Source organism: Lutra lutra, chromosome 3 (genome assembly GCF_902655055.1).
Source record: "Lutra lutra chromosome 3, mLutLut1.2, whole genome shotgun sequence".
Lineage (NCBI taxonomy): Eukaryota > Metazoa > Chordata > Mammalia > Carnivora > Mustelidae > Lutra > Lutra lutra.
Genome location: NC_062280.1, coordinates 191,946,721 through 191,960,021, shown reverse-complemented (window position 1 = coordinate 191,960,021; position 13,301 = coordinate 191,946,721). Strand labels below are relative to the sequence as shown.

General features: G+C 39.1%; 1 protein-coding gene and 1 non-coding gene across 4 annotated transcripts in view; both read left to right on the top strand.

The window, feature by feature from the left end:
• The window catches only part of FGF14 (fibroblast growth factor 14), a 611,293-nt gene that overhangs the window by 105,196 nt on the left and 492,796 nt on the right, over positions 1-13,301 (top strand). The window lies entirely within an intron of this gene.
• On the top strand, positions 5,073-5,179 carry LOC125096622 (U6 spliceosomal RNA). Its single transcript, XR_007126296.1, has one exon. It is a non-coding gene; the product is annotated as a U6 spliceosomal RNA (small nuclear RNA).

Here is a 13,301-nt window from a genome sequence, read left to right as displayed (position 1 = left end):
CAGACTCCTACACTATGTCAATCTATTGGAAACATTTTAATATAGAACACAAAGAGATCTCTAAAACTCAGAGACCATCTGTTGCCTTTGTGGGCCTGGAGATATCATGAGGATATGACACAGACTTCCTTTTACTAAAATTTCTGTGATGAGAATGTGAAAACTTTTCATTTCAGAATTGAAATTCACTTACCTTACTTAAACAATAATGATTTCCTAACCCTTAAAAAATAACAGAAAGAGTGGTCCTGGAAGTTTAAACTCAGACCTACATTGTTAATAGTAAAATAAGGTTCACGCCCATTCTTTCAATATTTTCTCTTCTATAGCCCCAAAGGACTTTATTTTTCAACCCTGTCTTGGCTGAATGTGGAACTTATGCATCTGTCTCCCTCAAATCTGCATCAGAGTGACAGTTTCAGTGTGAGCTTGACTTTAAGCAGCTGAACAAGTAAATAGTTTACTGCCCATTCGGGCATTATTTTTCTGTTCCTAGGTTGTCTTGGTTCTCTGCCCATTGCTAGGATGTTTGCGTCCACCAATATGGTGATGTGGAACAACATTTGGGGACAAGCAGCATGGTACAGTGAAAACAACTTTGGATGGGAAATCCTATAGCCTGTGCTTTTCAGGTCTCTCTGGCACTTCTAATACTACCACCCTGGGCAAGATCCTAACCTTTGACTCCCAGTTTCCTGTGGGTGGCTGGGGGGTGTTGATGAGGAGACAATTATAGCTGCCTTGCCCCTGCCCTCAGAAAGGTCTTTTCAGGATCCAGTGCATGGTAATCATGCAAATAAAATGGATTACAAACCACAGAGGGCTGGACAGTTAAAGGAAAAGAAAGAGTGGATGTCTGCATAGGGGCAAGGAAAAGTCTACAGAAATCCTTTCCACCTATACCAGAGCCTATACCACAATGCAGGGTGTGGTGAAGATTCCTGCTATTAAAAAAAGTAAATCGGAAGGAGAGACAAAGAGAGTGAATTTGTCGATACTGTTGAAAACATCTCCATGCCCACAGCTTAGATTACAAATGTACTTCAGCGGCATCAGAGTCCCTGAGAAGTGCAATTAGTTGTTTCACAAAAGCCTGATGACAATGATCATGATGATTAAGAATGTACTGTACAAAATGAAAGCTGGATAACATGATTTTTAGGATTCTTTCTGGTTTTGAAATTCTATGGTCAGTTTAAAATAATCAAACCAATTACTTGAATTAAAGTAATCCATAGACTGGTGGGGAGAGAAACAAATAAAAATGGATACATTAATATACTTTGAATAATTAATAAGTAATCACATTTAAAAGCTTCTACTTTCAAGATGGGAACAGGAACAAAGAGCTTCCTGTGTACCAGATGTGGCCCTAAGCGCCACCCTAACTCATCAGTCCCCACCGAAGCCTTAGCAGGACAAGGGAACTGAAGCACAGAGGGAAAAATGACTGAGATCACATGGATAGTTTTGGGGAGCCAGGACTTGGACAAAGGCAGTCAAAGTATAAATATGAAACAAAAAATATGTTGGGATGGGGTTGCCTGGTGGCTCAGTTAGTTAAGCAACTATATTCAGCTCAGGTCATGATCCCAGGGTCCTGGGATGGAGCCCCACATCGGGCTCCCTGCTCAGAGGGGAACCTGCTTCTCCCTCTGCCTGCATCTCCTTCTGCCTCTGTTCTCTCTGCTCCTGCTCGATCGCTCTCACTCTATCTTAAAAATAAATAAAAATCTTTTTTAAAAAAGGTATGTTGGGACAATATCACTAATTGATTCCAGGAAAACAAACACATGTTTGAACAGTTAGGAAAACAGTGGAAACAAAAAGAGAGGAGGGGCTAGCACAGACTGACAGTCCAGTCCGCTACCAGTAACTGTTCAACTACTCAAACACAAATAGGAAGTGGATTTGATCGTATTAAGCAGATATGCTTTCTCATTGGCTCCAGCACTTTCGCTGTACCAGATTGTTCATAGATGAATGCCGTCGGGTTTTGATTAAAGAAACCACTGGTGTTGTGAGTACATAAAAATTGCTATGTTCCATTTGTTAATAATTTTTTTCTCGTGTTTGCGGATGTTAAGTGTTTATTTTATTTTATTTTATTTTTTTCAGATTTCAGGTTTCTACTTCTACATTTCTCTCCCTGAATACTCACGAGAAATTGCTCTACCTATGACAGGTTGCACGATTTTTCCCCCCTCTGTGCGCTCGATTTGTGTATTATTGTATCATATGACATTTTGAATCAAGTGCTGCTAGTACCAAGCTGCTATCAGCAGCTGATGCCAAAAATATTCATTATAACACTTCTCAGCATGCAAGTGAGAGCACTTCAGATCACAGAGACAGAATTTCCAGCCATTGTGCTTTTCTTTTTTGCATATTATAAGCAAAAAGAATGCAAAACAAAAGGAGGTTTATTAGAAAATAATGCCTTGGTAAAATGTTGTAAAACACGCAATTCATGAATTTATGAATGTCGTGTGAGATTCAGCACTGTGTTAGCGATACCCCCTCAGAGGCCTTGTCCTCCTTCTTTTATCTGGTTCCAAATGCTTTTTTTCAAGGGGCATCTTTCTTGGGTGTTTGGTTTCATTTGGGGCAAACTATTTACCCATCTGGAAGTAAGCAATACCCTCAGGAGAAAACCGTGGAATGAGATGCGCACCTCCGTTTGCCTTTGTATGGTCTCTTCATGCGAATAGGCCAGTCAGGGCAACTGCTGTCTTTGTGGTAGCAACAAGGGAGATGGGAGGCATGGAAGGCTTTCCTCTCTAAAGGAGGACAATTAAAAAAACAAATTCAATAAGTAAATTTTGTCATTTCCTAATATTAAGAGTGCTGAGCCTGCATCCATCAGCAAATTTCTTATACATTAATTCATTCTACAAAGTGAACACCCAGACTGGGTAGCCAACTGACAAGATGCCAAAAAATGTCACAGCAGAGAAGAGGGAGCCTTTCAGTAGCACTTTTGAACACCTGACCTCTACCCGCACTGTCTGCTGGAGGAAGAAACATGGAGCTTGGGTTTGGGGATGGAAAAGTAGGATTGGCGGGTACCGCAATTTGCAGACTCTTTCTCTACTGCTTGATACACTGGAGGTTAATAATCTTGCCCCCATTCTTCACTGACTCTGGAAAGACCATAAGCAAAGGGCTGGAGATGGGCAAAAGTCATTTTCATCTCAGCCCAAGGATGCATACCAAGTGCCCCTGAAATCTGCGGTTCCTGCTCAAAGTGCTGTGACCTCAGTCTCCTGGAGAGGGGCAAAGTCACACTTGTCCACCAAAGAAATCAGGGCTATTGTTGTGGTCTACTGTGTTGCAAAGAGATGCCAGAACCCCCCATTGGCTCTCCGTGTCATCTTCCATTTTACCTGCCCCCATTCATTGTCTCAGTTGACTCTGTATTTTTAAAAGTGTGTTCATATAAAGATGTTTCTTATCCTGCTGAGTCTCAAGCCATTGCTGTAGGTGCAGTGTTTTCTTTTGAGTTGGAAATCACAACATCTTACCTGAGCCTTGAAGGAAAAGCTAAGAATTCAAGTTTATTGAGTACTTAGCACGTAGTTGACATTATAGTAAATACTCTTTATATGGAAGCCCAAAACAAGCTGATGTGTTAATCTTTTAAAAAAATAATAATCTAATCTTATCTGTGGAAGTGGTTTAGGATACTGATCTCACATTTTCCTGTTACATTTGAAATTCTGGAAGATAATAATGTGAAAGATTTACCCTCAAGAAGAACAATACATTTGAATCTTCTGCTTTGAAAAGACATAGAGATTTCCATATTTATTTTGCTCTGGAGTATATATTAGGAAATGTTTGGCAGGTAAAATTTGACTTCTTTTAAACTCCATGAGTTGTTGTCAGTTCATTTAAATTCATGAAAAACAGACCTTTTATTAACAACAACACAGCCCCACAAAATTTAGGATGCCATTAGTGGCATATCATCAAGCCATTTTCCAAAACCTATCAGCAAATTTCCGGCATGAAAAAAGACTGAAGAGAGGGAACGCTGGTTTAGGATTGACCACCAATTCCTGTTAACTGAACAAATGCCAGCCAGAGGGACAGGTTTGCACTGACTCTGCTCAGCTGGTCCCTGCAGCCGTTGGGTTTGGGTGACCTGGGGTCACAAGCAGACTGGCTCTAAATCAAATAACTGTAGAGTCAGCTTTAATGTGCTGACTCATTGCAGTGACTCCCAAGCAGCTCTTTCAAGCACCTCCAAGCTGTGTACAGCAAAGGCTGAGTGGGCGAGCATGTGGGGTGGCCTGGGTCCTACACTGCCAGTTGTTGTGCTCGAAACCAGAGTGTGGGGGGACAGCTCAAGAACCTGTTCAGTCCTTCCAGGTACACTGTAGCCTCCAGCTTCTGAGCTCCATCTTTCTTGCCAGCCTCACTCTTAGGATCCCATTTTTTTTCCACATTAGATTCTTGAAATTTTGGCCTCAGTTTTTCCAGTATAGCTTGATGTCACGTGGAGTTCCTTACCTTGGTGGTTGATGATTATCTGGTTCTAGAAAGTTTTATTTATTAATCCATCTATTTTAATTTGTATTTATGTATTTTAGTGAACAGATAACAGATTCTTGAGACGGTTGAGAAATAAGCTCCTCTAGGCTTCTCTTAGCACCACTGGGCAATCTTTTCTGCTTTATTCTCCCCAACGTTCTGAGCATGCCAGCAAGTTCCTCTCTGTGTTCACTGAGAGCTCTGAGTATGGTTCCTCTGCTCTGAAGATAGGATCAAGCCCAGTGCATAAAATGCCCTGAAGTGTGTAAATTCCAAAAGAAGAAAATGCTTAGTTTTAACTTTTAAATGATAGTTCACATAGGCATGAAGGAAATTCATAAGGTTATTTTGAGTTAGTGAGTCGGTAGTTTCAACAGTTTGCAGCTGAAAAGTTAGAGAGTCTGTATCAGTTACCCTTTTTAGCAAGAACATCTTTTTACTGCTTTTAGAATCATACCCTAGGAACCATGCAGCTTACTAAAAAATAATATTGCTCAATTTCCACCCTCTTTGTTTTGATTTTTAAAAATTTGTAAGTGCTTGCTTCAGCAGCACGTGTACTAACATTGGAACGGTACAGAGAAGATTTGCATGGCCCCTCCATGAAGATGAGGCATAAAATTTTTATGTGAAAGTGACACAAAGTGAAAAAGAATGATGTCGTTTTCTAAAATGATATTGGTTATATAACTTCTGTTTGATTTCAGCAACACTGTATGTTCCACTAAGGGACAGTTACAAACTGTATGATTTGCATGGGTCCATTGAGCAGTTGTCACAGACAGGGTGGCTCTCTGCTGCTGCCATGTCATCTCTAGGGCACCTAGTCGGGGCCAGGGCTGGTGACAACTGTGGGGGCTAAAACAGCGATGTGATTTGAACAGAGGATGGGGAGGGACAAGGCAGTCAAACTGCTAGGGAAGGGTGATGTGGCCTTGGACCTCACTCAGGGTTGTACCCTATTACTCACTCCAGACAGAAGTTCAAGGCTACAGCCAAGTCTTGAATATACAGAGAAACAGGATGCCACAGTGAGGCTGGATTCAGGCACAACACTAGAATTTGATGGAAAAATTGGTAGTTGGCACCAGAACAAAGTTGATCAGGTCCAGAGAACCAAAGGCGAGCTGTTCCTCTGAACTTCAGGGGTTGGGGACTCCTGCGTCCAGAGGCTGGGGTGGCAGGGGAGCAATGTGACTGACCTTGGCACTTACTGGTACCACAGTAGGAGAGGAGGAAAATGCTGAAAGTTCAGAGTCGAGAGGAAAATGCTGAAAGTTATATACATTTAAAAATGAGAAAAGACACCACCTGTTCAGATACAAGAAATGATAGAAACATATTTTACTCCATAAACTAGCACAGTGCTTATTACTGTGCTATGAGGTGACTATTTAAAATTTATGAGAATAATACTTTTCTTCTGAGGGATTCGAAGTACTTTTGATTTTCTAAATGTTATTATGGAACAGTGAAAAAAAACAGAAAAGTAAATTATCTTGGTCTGGATTTAAAATTCTTACGAAGTTGTATCAGTTTGAATTCAGCTTTGAACTTTGAATCAGTTTTCCTCTTAATTATTGAGAATGTGAGGATACATGAGGATAAGACTGTCCTAATACAACAGATTGTTGCCTGAGTTTACAACAGGCGATAGTTCGCAGGCTTACGTGAACACAGACCGCTTTCTCAGTCTTTCCTGATTGTGATTGAAGGAAATTAAAAAGGTAGATAAAATAAAATTATTGTTTCAAAGTGGTATGGATATAAAACAAATGTTGGGGTAACATAGAAGGGCCTTTGAATTTTTAGATTCATAGACAGATTCAACTTCAAAGACTACTTTATCCTTTGATGCGAATGTTTTTTTATCACCCGTCCTCAAAAGATTTTCGCTCACTTGTGTAACTTCAAAAGATTCTCATTTATTCACTGATCAAACAATTATTGAGTGCCTACAGTGTGCCAGGCATTGTGCCTGATGCTTGACATAGAGGATGATGAAAGAGGGACACCTGGGGGGATCAGTCAAGTAAGCGCCTGCCTTCTGCTTAGGTGGTCATCTCAGGGTCCTGGGATTGCACCTCCCCCCAGGGGGCTCCCTGCCTCCTCTGCTCCTCCCCCTGCTCGTGCTTTCTCTCTCTCTCTCTCTCAAATACATAAAATCTTTAAAGAAAAAGATGATTAAAGAGAGTTTCTAGCATGCTCAAGTAGTGGAAAGACTGAGGGAGAAAAGTGGAAGTCCAGCGACCAAAGGATTATTCTCCTAAAGATAAAATTTTTTAGGGGGCGAGTGGTTTAATGGAGAAGTAAAAGGACGAATATTTTGTGAATAGTTTCAATAATTTTATCAGTTTCTCATCTTTAAAGTTCTATTTGGTGTCTTCTTGTGTCCTCTTGGCCATTTATATTAAAAGCAAAAGCTTTTAATTTTTAAAATTAAACATTCAGTATTAGCAATTTGACTAGACACCAGACTAAGATATTTTCTGATTATGGAGATATAAATTGTTATGTGATCTGCCCTACAGTTCGCATCTGAAACCTAAATAAATACAAGTAAAAGATATTTGGGGAGGAGAAGAGAGAAAAGAAGGACATGGCATCAGTAGAAATGTTTTCACAAAGAATTACCAAACAATTTGCCTGTCTACCTTTTAAATAGTTCCTGTGGAACAGATTTGTTCACTGTGATTATATCCCAAATAATGTCATAAACTAAGGTGGCTTGGAGATCTAGACCCAGTGACATTTAACTTCACGTGCTTAGTGTAATGCCAGGCAGAGCACATGCAAACATGCAGCAAATATATGCAACATTTTCAGAAAGGTCAGAACAAATCCAGAATATATTTATGCCAGGGACTTGGTAGCCTTGAATTAAAAGGCTTCTTCCTAATTGCTATCACTCTTCAAACTCAAATTTATGAATTCTTGTCAACTATGTGTTAGAGGTAGAAAAGACTGACTAGGAACAAAACATATGCCTTATATCCTCACCAGGCATGAAGGAAGGAAGAAAATGTTTGTCTTCTTTAGAAATGAATCCCAGGGGTAGTGTTCATAGCATGGCTTCTGTGGAATTACACAAAGTGCTTTAGGCATTTTATATTATTTAAATATTATAAATTTAAAATAACAAATACTAGGTTATAATCATAATCTTTTATTGTTAATTCTACAGTCTCTAACTCAACAGTAAAGTAATTAATTAATCAATAAAGATTTATTGAGCACTTTTTGTGGACCACAAATGAATAGGTTGATGGTTTAAAAAGTAAGGTAACACATAAGTTTTGGCTTTCATTGATGCATTCATTTAACAAATATCCATCAGGCATTTGGTACAAGTGACCCACTATAGGGAGCATTATGAGTGATAAAGGGAAGTGATTGCACACGGTCTCTGACCACAGAAAATTGCCTGGCGAGATGCTCATGCAGAAAAACAAAGCGTTTCAATGAAACATATGACTGTGGAATATGCAGATAGTAAATACTGTGCCTATTTCAGCCTTTAAAAGGAAAAGCGGGATTTTATGGAAAGGAGCAACTTAATCCGTTTCTGTGTGATGGGGACACTTTGGGGAGCAGGGAATTTCTTTCAAGGAGAGAGAGGAACAGCGGTGGGGAGAAGGGAATGAGCAGAGGTAGTGTTGGGAAGGAAATGCTCATTATGCATTCAGAAGAGAGGATGTAGACACATTTGGTTACAGCAGTCGCTGACTGTCTAGGATCCTTGGTCCTTTAAATTAAAACATCCATGAGTGGAATTACTAAACTCCACCTATGAGGTTGGAGCCTGCCCTGAAGAGTGAGACCAATTTTGCCCTCAGAGAATGTTCTCAGAATCTCTAACGCATGCTTTGGAGACATAGTTGTTTTTTTTTGTTTGTTTGTTTTGTTTTCTTTTTCTTTTTCTTTTTTTTTACCCTTCTGCTCCTGCAGAAGAGAGAAAAATTCTGGGCAAAGATGGTGTGATATTAATTCAGTAACTTTCCAAATTTTTCAGAAATCAAGTTTATTATTGATCTGATAAAAGTAGCGATGAACATTTCCCCCATCAATCATTAGCTCACTCTGCTTCTGGAAATACATGTATGTAAATCATTCCAGGATACTTTTCTAGACTTTTTATCATCTCCAGAAAAACAGTTTCCGTGAATATATTTCATATAGCACACACACACACAAATCTGGGAATTCTTTTTTTTTTAAAGATTTTTTTTATTTATTTGACAGACAGAGATCACAAGCAGGCAGAGAGGCAGGCAGAGAGAGAGGAAGGGAAGCAGGCTCCCTGCCAAGCAGAGAGCCCGATGCGGGGCTTGATCCCAGGATCCTGGGATCATGACCTGAACCGAAGGCAGAGGCTTTAACCCACTGAGCCACCCAGGCACCCCAAATCTGGGAATTCTTAATGAACTAGTGAAACAGCCCTTGAAGCAATATTCATTATCAAAAGAATTTTTCTAATCGGGGTACCAGGAACATGCATCAAATCACCAAAGGGACTATTATAGGGTTATGAATATTATCCTTTGCTCTATGAAAAATTTTCTCTGACATTAGGAGGGTATACAAGTTTGTAGCTATAATTTCTAAATGAGTATACATGTTCAGTTAATGGTCCTCCAAAATTTCTTCTTTCTTTTATGCCTTTGGTGACTTTTCTTTGCCTTTTTGCAAAACATGTAACATACGTAGCTCAGACAAAGTGGTGAGACCAATACACATGCACACACACACACAGAACGAGAGCACTAAAGAGCTATAAGCACTGTTTGCACTAAACAATGATTATGTCAATTATTTAGAGTCTTTTGTACTCATAGTAAGAAATATCTTAAAATTTTTTTTTATAGATAGATTTAGATTTTTTTTTAAATTTATTTATTTGACAGATAGAGATCACAAGTAGGCAGAGAGGCAGGCAGAGAGAGAGGGGGACACAGGCTCCCTGCTGAGCAGAGAGCCCAACGTGGGGCTCGCTCCCAGGACCCCGGGATCATGACCTGAGCCGAAGGCAGAGGCTTAACCCACTGAGCCACTCAGGCGCCCCAGAAATATCTTAAAATTTTTGAAGGATCATTTACATTGTTAAAACCATGAATAAAAAAATTTAAAAAATGAATAAGTATTTGCATTTGAAATCTCCATTGAAATGCTTTAACTTTATGTTTCTATTATTTTATAGTTGATGCCTACACTCAAATGGGGTCCTGGTTACTTATAATAAATTTATAGTGGCATTTAATTAAAAAAAAATTCAAGTTGAAATTAATATAGCAAGTTCACTTCTAAAAACTCCAGAGCAGAAACCTATCTTATGGAGAATCCAGTCTAATTCTTTTATTTTAAGTGAGGGATTTAAATGATGGGTAGTTGCACTGTTTATTTCCTGGTGTTTGTATTATGCCAAGGTTGAACTTTAGGCAAAGTATAATTTGCTAATGAGTTTTTTCTTAGGACTTTGCCATATTTATCCTCATTAGGTTTTTCATTTATCCAGCAACGCTGAATCATTCCCTTAGTCAGCAAATTTTATTGAGGACTTACTTCCTGTAGACTTCGTGGAGGCGATAAGTACATCGAGACAGTCTTAGGAAGTTTTATGGTTGTTCTTTGTAAAACAGTTAAGATCTGGAGACCCTCGGGGCACCTGGGTGGCTCAGTCATTAAGGTCTGACTTCGGCTCAGGTCGTGATCCCAGAGTCCTGGGATCAAGCCCTGCATCAAGTTCTCTGCTCAGCAAGGAGTCTGCTTCTCCCTCTCCCACTCCCCCTGCTTGTGTTCCCACTCTTGCTGTCTCTCTCTCTGTCAAATAAATAAATAACATCTTAAAAAGAAAAGGTGGAGACCCTCAAGTGGGCTACCTGAAATACACTAGTGTGTGTGCAAGAGTTGTTTACTAGAGTCTGAGACCATGCTGGAGCTTATGTCAGAGTCCTACTCTCTCAGTGGAAAAGGAAAAATCACAAATGGACTCCTCCAGTGTTTCCTGAAGTCCCAGAGCCAGTACTGTGTCTACAACATCCCTCTACACTTCAGTGTTGTTCTTGTCATAGAAACAGAATATTTTTAAAGATCATCTAGTGAGGGGCACTCGGGTGGCTCAGTGGGTCAAGCCTCTGCCTTTAGCTCAGGTCATGATCTCAGGGTCCTGGGATCAAGACCTGTGTCAGGCTCTCTGCTCAGCGGGGAGCCTGCTTCTCCCTCTCTCTCTGCCTGCCTCTCTGCCTACTTGTGATCAATCTCTCTGTCAAATAAATAAATTAATTAAAAAAAAAATAAAGATCATCTAGTGATACCTGCTTTTAGCTTGTGAAAAACTGTCAGCAATTATTGACTACGTACTGCCTTCTAGTACTTTATATGCATTATTCCATTTAAACCCCACAATAATACTGCACTGTGCATATTATATCTTCATTTTACAGTGGAAAATTGAGACATGGAAAGGTTAATTGGTCCAGCCAAGGTTACATTGCTGGTGAGTGGCAGCCTTGAATTTAAGAATTAGAAAATGAAATAAATTACTTAGTATCACTTAATGTCCTCCCTATGAACATATACATGAGAAAAAAGGAATTTTGATAGCATCTTTTCAACGTAGAATGATTGAGGTGGATAATGAGTTCCCAGAAAATACGTCAATGTAAATATTTGAAAATTTGAGAATGGTCAGAATCTACAATAAATCTGAAGGATATAGAAAAATAAAACTTATGACAAAGCACTGTTTTTCACTGTGAACTTTTGGGTAATGATAGTAAAGCACTTCCTTATAGTTTGCTAACTATATCCCCCATAATCTCATTCATGTTCATCAGGTGTTTAAGCCAACATGTCCCCAAACGGGTTCTATAGATATTATAGCAGAAATTACTGTTCTTTTCCTCTCTCTGCTCTCCTCTTCTTTTATAGCCATAGATATTTTAGATAAGCACATGACCATGTCCCTGAAGACTATATACCAGCCTCCCTTACAGCTCATTGTGGTCAAGTGATGAAGCCATGCCCAATGAGACATGAATGAAAATGGGGTGAACAATTTCCAAGGCATTTGCTAAAAATAGAAGGAGTAGTGTGTCCACTTCTCTTTTTTCCATTGGGTGGATTGTGAAAGTGATGGTGGGAGTTGGAACAGTCAGGATATGGAATGTTGCCTACTGAGGACCACAGAGCAGCAAGATAAAAGGAGTGTGGTCCCTCATGCCTTGGAACCACCATGTCAGTTTTAGATTGCTTACCTTCCTTGGAGAAAGAGATCAACTTCTACCTTGTTGAAGCCACTACATATTTTTACATTGACAAATTGTATCCTAACATTCCCAGATACTAATAAATATAACTTAAGAAAAGGGATCTATGGGTAAGATTATTGGGCAAACATTTACATAAAAAAGAAAGTTTTTATTTTTAGTTGCAGGGCTTTTCAGAGCTTTTGTTGTATGAGTTTTGGAGTAAATTTCAAAGGGGATGTATGCAGCATTTCTAATTTTTTTTTTTATTATGAAGGTCATTTTTAAAATGGGGCATCCTATGGGCTTATGTATGAGGAATGCACGTTGAGAACTGCAAACTTAGGAGACACAACTTTGGGAAGCTCTCAGTGTCTAAACGTGACAATGAGGAAATTTTGGTCTATAGAGCTGATCTATTTAACATATTGTTAGGGAGTGTCAGGTGTTGTGGAGATACAGATACATTTCTCTAGAAGGAAAGGGAAATCAATTATTGTTATAGTTGCTCAGCTAATTACGATGTTAAGATAGATGAAATAATTTCTAAATAAGATGTGACCCTATGATCCAGCAATTGCACTACTAGGTATATACCCAAAGAATATGAAAATACTAATTCAAAGGAATACATGCCCCAATGTTTATAGCAGCATTATCTAGAATAGCCAAACTATACAGACAACCCAAGTGTCCGTCCACAGATGAATGAATAAAGATGATGTTATATATATGTTATGTTATATATATGTTATATATGTGTTATATATGTTATGCATGTTATATATAACATACACAACACATATATGTATATATAACATATATGTGTATATATATAAATATATATGTAATAATAAAGAAATAAAATATAAATAAAATAAAAATAAACATATATATGTTTCATCTGTGGACGGACACTTGGGTTGCCTATATATATATATATATATATATATACACACACACACACACACACACACACACACACACCGTAATATTATTATATAACAATGTAATATTATTCACCCATAAAGAATAAAATTTTATCATTTGCAATCAAACCTGTTAGGTCCCTTCGAAGTTTACATAAAGCTGACTCAAACTCTCAACTCCACACTCTGTAGAAGCTTAAGATGCTCTTCCAGTTCCTATTTCCCAGACCATGTACTCAAGTTCCCCCTAGATGTGTTTTCCTATTTTTGCTGGGTTCTGGATCTGACTTACATCTTGGCTGCTGGAGCCCTTCCTACTTTTCTGTCCCACACTCAGAAGTGAGACCACAACCACCGTTCAAACGAGACATTGGCGTGTATGTTGGCTTTACTGTAGGTTCGCAGTGAGGAAGGGAGTTTATGTTGCAGCCCCAAACTCTAGCTTCCTTAACAGAGCCCCAACTTCCCTGCCGCTTGGGATTTTTTTTTTTGCTGACTTCTTTTTCTGCATGATCAAAACTTTCTGTTGTGTTGCTGTCCGCTGTCCCCTCCACTCTCACTGACGACTTGCCCACCTTCCTCTCTGGATGCT